The sequence below is a fragment of the Arachis stenosperma genome, chromosome 10, assembly GCF_014773155.1.
Source record: "Arachis stenosperma cultivar V10309 chromosome 10, arast.V10309.gnm1.PFL2, whole genome shotgun sequence".
In the NCBI taxonomy this organism is placed as follows: Eukaryota; Viridiplantae; Streptophyta; class Magnoliopsida; order Fabales; family Fabaceae; genus Arachis; species Arachis stenosperma.
In genome coordinates this window covers 84,241,716-84,250,343 of record NC_080386.1, presented here as the reverse complement: position 1 = coordinate 84,250,343, position 8,628 = coordinate 84,241,716, and the positions used below count along the sequence as shown (strand labels likewise).

The 8,628-nt window shown below is 41.7% G+C and overlaps 1 non-coding gene across 1 annotated transcript; it reads right to left on the bottom strand.

Annotated features, from left to right (window-relative positions):
• Positions 1-8,278: 8,278 nt before the first annotated feature.
• Positions 8,279-8,386, bottom strand: LOC130959273 (small nucleolar RNA R71). The gene has a single exon (XR_009078366.1). It is a non-coding gene; the product is annotated as a small nucleolar RNA R71 (small nucleolar RNA).
• Between the last annotated feature and the right edge of the window lie 242 nt (positions 8,387-8,628).

The window sequence follows — 8,628 nt, the reverse complement described above, 5'->3', positions numbered from 1 at the left end:
TATTATCCCTTTTTATTTATTATTTATTCCAAAAATCACAATTACCCTTTAATCTGTCTGACTGAGATCTACAAGGTGACCATAGCTTGCTTCATACCAACAATCTCTATGGATTCGACCCTTACTCACGTAAGGTTTATTACTTGGACGACCCAGTACACTTGCTGGTTAGTTGAACGGAGTTGTGAATTCAGCTGTTGCCCCTTAGAAGCCTTCATCTCAAAATAATTAGAACATGGATCACAATTTCGTCCACCACCTGGCTTGCGCGTGCGCGCACCTGGCGCATGCACGTCCATATGCTACTTCGCGAATCGACGCGCCCGCGTCCGCGTCGATCGCCCCACCTGCAACCCTTCTACATTTTCCTGAGAGTTGTGCCAACACTGAGCCTACACCAAGCTGGGGGCACAACCCCACTGGTGCGCTGGCGTGCCTGATGGCTGCGCGCCCACTTGCATCATGCTACCTCCGCCCGAATGCGCACCGTGCACGCGCGCGCCAGTTCTCCTATAGCCAGATTCTGATACTTGGACCTAAGAGTTGTGCGATCCTTGGGCCAACGTTATGCCATCAGCACAGCCACATCCACGTGTGCGTGCACCTGGCGCGTACGCGCCCTCTCTGTCCCATGTCGCATCCGCGCATGCGTGCACCGTGCGCGCGTGCGTCGTTCTTGCGATGTAGAAATACTGTAACGCGCCTAAATTTCAAATTCTCATCCCCTCTTCTCTCATTTTCCACCTTCTTTCTCTAGTCTCCCCTTCTTTACTTCTTCAATTATTTCTCCCAACTCCTCCACCACCCCCACCGGCGGCACTTACCTCAGGCGGTCCTACTTTTTCTTTCCCTCCTCTCTTTCCCCATATTCCTTCTCCTCTTTTCTCACTTACATTCTACACTACATACCTCTTCTTCTCAAAGTACTTTTACTTTTCCTCTTTCTTTGTTCTACTTCTCTTTTCCCCTTCTTTAGTTGTATATCTGTGTTTTTTTTTCTTAAGTAGCCTCTTTCTCATGCCTACTTGTTTATTTGCCTTAGTCGTTATCTTTTTCTAATTTTTATGGGTTTTGTGGGTAGAGATTCCTTTTACATTGGTGGATAATTTGTTACACTTGATTTCCTTGCAAAATGTTGTGCTCTATGCTGATTGATATTGCTTTGTGGGATGCTACTGATAGGCAAAATTGTGATTTACACTTTTTATAACTCAAATAATTCTTAGCAATGGCTCCAAAAACTTGGTGCACACTACTATGGTTCACTCACATTCTTCACAACTTCACACAACTAACCAGCAAGTGCACTGGGTCACCCAAGTAATAAACCTTACGTGAGTAAGGGTCGATTGCACGGAGATTGTTGGCATGAAGCAAGCTATGGTCATCTTGTAACTCTCAGTCAGGCGGATTCAAATGGTAATAATGGTTTTCGAATATAAGGATAAGTAAACAAAAAATAAAGATAGAGATACTTATGTAAATCATTGGTAGGAATTTCAGATAAGTGTATGGAGATGCTTTGTTCCTGTTGAATCTCTGCTTTCCTACTGTCTTCATCCAATTCTTCTTACTCCTTTCTATGGCAAGCTGTATGTAGGGCATCACCGTTGTCAATGGCTACTTCCTATCCTCTCAGTGAAAATGCTCCAAATGCTCTGTCACAACACGGCTAATCATCTGTCGGTTCTCGATCATATCGGAATAGAATTCATTGATTTTTTTGCGTCTGTCACTATGCCCAACAATTGCGAGTTTGAAGCTCGTCACAGTCATTCAATCCCTGAATCCTACTCAGAATACCACAGACAAGGTTTAGACTTTTCGGATTCTTAAGAATGACCGCCAATAATTCTAGCTTATACCATGAAGATTCTGATTAAGGAATCCAAGAGATACGCGCTCGATCTAAGGTAGAACGGAGGTGGTTGTCAGGCACGTGTTCATAGGTGAGAATGATGATGAGTGTCACGGATCATCACATTCATCATGTTGAAGTGCAGCGAATATCTTAGAATAAGAATAAGCGTGAATTGAATAGAAGAACAATAGTACTTTGCATTAATACTCGAGGTACAGCAGAGCTCCACACCTTAATCTATGGTGTGTAGAAACTCCACCGTTGAAAATACATAAGTGATGGTCCAGACATGGCCGAATGGCCAGCCCCCATGAACCTGATCAATAGTCTCCTAAGATGAACAATAGATTAAAACTGAGACCAAAGATGTCTAATACAATAGTAAAATGTCCTATTTATACTAGACTAGTTACAAGGGTTTACAGAAATAAGTAACTGATGCAGAAATCCACTTCCGGGGACCACTTGGTTTGTGCTTGGGCTGAGCTTGAGCTTTATACATGCAGTGGCTTCTCTTGGAATTAAATGCCAAGTTGTAACGTGTTTTTGGCATTTAACTTTGGTTTGTGACGTGTTTCTGGCGTTTTACTCCTGAATGTAGCATGAAACTGGTGTTGAACGCCAGTTTGCATCGTCTAAGCTCAAACAAAGTATAGATCATTATATATTGCTGGAAAGCCCTAGATGTCTAATTTCCAACGCAGTTGAGAGCGTGCCATTTGGAGTTCTGTAGCTCCAGAAAATCTATTTCGAATGCAGGGAGGTCAGAATCCAACAACATCAGCAGTCCTTTTTCAGCCTGAATCAGATTTTTGCTTAGGTCCCTCAAGTTCAGCCAGAAAATACCTGAAATCACAGAAAAACGTACAAACTCATAGTAAAGTCCAGAAATGTGAATTTTGCATAAAAACTAATAAAAACATCCCTAAAAGTAGCTAGATCCTACTAGAAACTACCTAAAAATAATGTCAAAAAGCGTATAAATTATCCGCTCATCAGCTACATTGCCCCAATTCCTCCATTTGTTCCTTACTTAAGGGGTGCACACCAAGTGTTTGATGAAAGGCATACATGAATTTTTTGGGTCAAATTTGACTTAGTGCTTCCTACTTAGTGCTCTTTCTCACTTACTTTCTTATTCCTTTGTGCATTGATCATGTCATTCTTCATATTTCATATTTTCATGCTCAACCTTTGTGACTTGCTTCTTGATTTTGATGTTTGAGTGTATGCTTCTCATGCCTCTCATTCCCATGCTTATATCACTCTTGCATCACATGCTAGTGACTTGCCATTGTTTCCAATGTTGTCTTGATTACATGTTGCAGCTGTCGTGTATTTAGGACGCCTATCCTCTTATGGACTATTTTATCACTTGGATGACTACCATTTTGAGTGTTTTCTTGAATTTAATGTCTCCTCCTTTCCCACTTTTATAGGATGGTGCTCAAGAAGGATAAGCGAAAGGCACTGGCAACTAAGAGGGCACCTCAAGGGTCCGCCAATAGGGCGGACCAAGTACCTAAGGTCAAGCCCCTCCTCAAGAAGCCAAGAAGCATAGTCAACATTGATGTTCTAGAGAAGGATAACCCTTCACGAGGCCCAAACAAGTTCTCCAACCGATACTGTGAGCTTGTCTACCCCATGATTATTGGAAGGAACTATCAGGTGGAGCCTCTTCTAGCCCCTCCGGCTCACGTCATCCCGTTTGTGATGCCCCGAATTGAGCGGAGGCAATGGGGATTTCTCATGAGGCAATCCAAGGAGGCCAACCTATCTTGGGTGGTGGAGTTTTACTCCAACTACCACTCGTCCTCTCTTGCATCGGTCTTCGTGCGTAGAAAACAAGTTCCCCTCATGGAGGAAGCCATCCAAGGAGTGCTTAAAACCAGACCATTAGTGGATGGAATTGATGTTTACCAAGAGATCTTGTCGGCACGTTGCGAATATGGGTTTGATTGGTGTGCCGTTCTCCGAGTCATTGCCATACCCGAATCATTTTGGATTCCAATGAGAATGAGACAGAGGCCCAAAGGCATTGACACATGTTTTCTCACTCAAGAAGCCGGTGCATGGGCCCAAATCTTAGCCCACTATGTGCTTCCTAGCATGCATGGGTCATCCATCACAGCCGAGCTTGCTTTATGAGTTTGGTGCATCCTAACCGAGAAGCCGGTCAATATCCCATTCATCATCCAACAAGCCATGGGGCGTATTTATGCTAAGGGAAACCTACCCTTCCCGGCTTTTATGACCGAGTTAGTTGCGGCCGCCGGTATCCCCCGTGAGACTTGGGTTCGGAGGGCCACAATCCCAATTGATGTTGATGTTGTTTCAACCGGGAAATATCTCAAGCCCCCGACGGACACCGGGAAGTTTGACATGGCCATGCCCGCAAGCATCCCCGCCACTTCATCCACACCACCCAAGTCTTCCCACCAACACGTTGAGAATCTTCACAAGAAGGTGGATCGTTATGAACGGCACAACCAACGCTGGTAAGCTTTTGTGAAGAAGCATCTAAGTGTTTTCACCCCACCTATGGAGGAACTGGATATCTCCAAATCTTCTGTAACATCAGTTGAAGATAGCGATGATAAGGGAGATGATTGACACTCCGGAGCCGGTCTCCTATTGCGCATCACGTATAGCACGGAGGACCGTGCTAGGTTTTAAGTGTAGGGAGATCGGTCGACCGATCTCTATAGGTAACACCCAAATAAATTTTGAATTTCTTTTATTAATTAGGATAGATTACATGACTAGGTTTTCACTTTTTGACACCTGATGAGCGGATAATTTGTACGCTTTTTGGCATTGTTTTTAGTATGTTTTTAGTAGTTTTAGTTGAGTTCTTAGTATATTTTTATTAGTTTTTAGTTAAAATTCACTTTTCTGGACTTTACTATGAGTTTGTGTGTTTTTCTGTGATTTCAGGTATTTTCTGGCTGAAATTGAGGGACCTGAGCAAAAATCAGATTCAGAGACTGAAAAGGACTGCAGATGCTGTTGGATTCTGACCTCCCTGCACTCGAAGTGGATTTTCTGGAGCTACAAAAGTCCAATTGGCGCGCTCTCAACGGCGTTGGAAAGTAGACATCCTGGGCTTTCCATCAATATATGATAGTCTATACTTTGCCCAAGATTTGATGGCCCAAACCGGCGTTCAAAGTCACCCTCAGAATTCCCAGCGTTAAACGCCGGAACTGGCACCTAAATGGGAGTTAAACGCCCAAACTGGCATAAAAGCTGGCGTTTAACTCCAAGAAGAGTCTCAACACGAAAAATGCTTCATTGCTCAGCTCAAGCACACACCAAGTGGGCCCGGAAGTGGATTTTTATGACATTTACTCATCTTTGTAATTCTTAAGCTATTAGTTCCCTATAAGTAGGACCTTTGACTATTGTATTTTTCATCTTCGGACATCTAGTTCTTAGATCAGATCTTGGTTCTTCTGGTTCCCTCTTTGGGACCGAAACCAATGATCACTCTTGTTCTTATGTATTTTCAACGGTGGAGTTTCTACACACCATAGATTAAGGTGTGGAGCTCTGCTGTACCTCGAGTATTAATGCAATTACTATTGTTCTTCTATTCAATTCCGCTTGTTCTTTGTCCAAGATATCACTTGTTCTTCAACTTGATGAATGTGATGATCCGTGACACTCATCATCATTCTCACTCATGAACAAAGTGACTGACAACCACTCTTGTTCTACAAGCATTCGACGCTCTAGTGAATATCTCTTGGATTCCTGATACACGATGCATGGTTAATCGCCTGACAAACGAGCCAGCCATTCCGTGAGATCAGAGTCTTCGTGGTATATGCAAGAACTGATGGCGACATTCAAGAGAATCTGGAAGGTCTAACCTTGTCTGTGGTATTCTGAGTAGGATTCAATGATTGAATGACTGTGACGTGCTTCAAACTCCTGAAGGCGGGGCGTTAGTGACAGACGCAAAAGAATCACTGGATTCTATTCCGGCCTGATTGAGAACCGACAGATGGATAGCCGTGCCGTGACAGGGTGCGTTGAACATTTCCAATGAGAGGATGGGAGGTAGCCACTGACAACGGTGAAACCCTTGCATAAGCTTGCCATGGAAAGGAGTAAGAAGGATTGGATGAAGACAGTAGGAAAGCAGAGAGACGGAAGGGAAAGCATCTTTATACGCTTATCTGAAGCTCTCACCAATGATATACATAAGTATCTCTATCTTTATCTTTATGTTTTATTCATCATCTATACCCATTTGAGTCTGCCTGACTGAGATTTACAAGGTGACCATAGCTTGCTTCATACCAACAATCTCCGTGGGATCGACCCTTACTCACGTAAGGTATTACTTGGACGACCCAGTGCACTTGCTGGTTAGTTGTGCAAAGTTGTGTAGTGATCACAATTTCGCGCACCAAGTTTTTGGCGCCGTTGCCGGGGATTGTTTTGAGTATGGACAACTGACGGTTCATCTTGTTGCTTAGATTAGGTATTTTTTTTTTCAGAGTTCTTAAGAATGAGTTCTAGTGTTTCATGATGATCTGTTGAAGTCTGGCTGGCTGAGAAGCCATGTCTAATCTAATTGGACCGAGGTTTCAACCTATCATCACAAGAGCTTGTTGATTCCTATCAATCTTGCTATTGGAGCAATGATCTGCTAAGGCTTGGCTGGCCATTGGCCATGTCAAGTGTTTTGGACCGAAGCTTTCTTTGAAAGCTTGGCTGGCTGTGAAGCCATGTCTAATTCCTGGACCGGAGTCTTAGGCTAGCATTGCAATGATTCCTGGAATCCAAATTGAGAATTCTGAAACCTTTATTTTCTATTTCATTATAGTTTTCGAAAAATCCAAAAAAAAAAATTTTAAAAATCATAAAAACCAAAAATATTTTATGTTTCTTGTTTGAGTCTAGTGTCTAATTTTAAGTTTGGTGTCTTGCATGCATTGTTTATTTGATCTTGGTTCTATTTTCAAGTCAATAGTACAGGGAACTGAAGATTCAGAACATGCAGCAGAGGAATTACACAGAAAAAGCTGGGCGTTCAAAACGCCCAGTGAAGAAGGACAGACTGGCGTTTAAACGCCAGCCAGGGTGCCTGGTTGGGCGTTTAACGCCCAAAAAGGTAGTGCATTGGGCGTTAAACGCCAGAATGTGCACCATTCTGGGCGATTAACGCCAGGATGGCACAAGGGGGAAGATTTTGTTTTCAAAATCAATTTTTTTCAAGTTTTCAAAGTTTTTCAAAATCAAATATTTTTCAAATCAAATCTTTTCAATCAAATGTTTTCAAAATCAATTTCTTTCCTTTTTCAAAGATACTTACTAACAATTAATGATTTGATTGAACATTTTAAGTATGTTGCCTTTTCTGTTGAGAAAGGTTTAATGTTTGAATCATATCTTTTCTTGTTAGGCAAGTCATTAATTTTTAAAATCAAATCTTTTTAAAATTGTTTTCAAATCATATCTTTTCAATCATATCTTTTCAAAAGCATAATTTTTTTATCATATCTTTTTAATCACATCTTTTTCAAAACAGTTTTTAATCATATCTTTTTGATTTCTAATTTCAAAATCTTTTTCAAAAATCACTTGATTTCTTTCCCACTCTTGATTTTCGAAAATTAATTAAAAATTTTTTTAAAATGTTTTCAAAATATTTCACTTGATTTTCGAAAATTTCTTCCTCTCTTTCCCACATCCTTCCATTTATGGAGTACCACTCCTTCTCAATGCACAATTCAAACTCTATCTAATTAAGTTCGAATTCTTCTACCCCTTCCTTCTATTTTTCTTTTCCTCTGACACCTCAAGGAATCTCTATACTGTGACATAGAGGATTCCACACTTTCTTGTTCTCTTCTCTTTCATATGAGTAGGAGCAAAGACAAAGGCATTCTTGTTGAAGCTGACCCTGAACCTGAAAGGACCTTGAAGCGAAAGCTAAGAGAAGCTAAGGCACAATTCTCTGTAGAGGACCTAACCGAATTCTTCAAAGAAGAAGAAACCATGGCAGCCGAAAACAACAACAACAACAACAATGCAAGGAAGGTGCTGGGTGACTCTACTGCACCTACTCCCGACTTCTATGGGAGAAGCATCTCTATCTCTGCCATTGGAGCAAACAACTTTGAGCTTAAGCCTCAATTAGTTTCTCTAATGCAACAGAATTGCAAGTTCCATGGACTTCCATTGGAAGATCCTCATCAGTTCTTAGCTGAATTCTTGCAAATCTGTGACACTGTCAAGACTAATGGGGTTGACCCTGAGGTCTACAGACTTATGCTATTCCCTTTTGCTGTAAGAGACAGAGCTAGGACATGGTTGGACTCACAACCTAAAGAAAGCCTGGACTCATGGGAAAAGCTAGTCAATGCCTTCTTGGCAAAGTTCTTTCCACCTCAAAAATTTAGTAAGCTTAGAGTGAAAGTACAAACCTTCAGACAGAAGGAAGGAGAATCCCTCTATGAAGCTTGGGAAAGGTACAAACAATTGATCAGAAAATGTCCTTCTGACATGCTTTCTGAATGGAGCATCATAGGTATTTTCTATGATGGTCTCTCTGAACTATCCAAGATGTCTTTGGATAGCTCTGCTGGAGGATCTCTTCATCTGAAGAAGACGCCTACAGAAGCTCAAGAGCTAATTGAAATGGTTGCAAATAACCAATTCATGTACACTTCTGAAAGGAATCCTGTGAACAATGGGACAAGTCAGAAGAAAGGAGTTCTTGAGATTGATACTCTGAATGCCATATTGGCTCA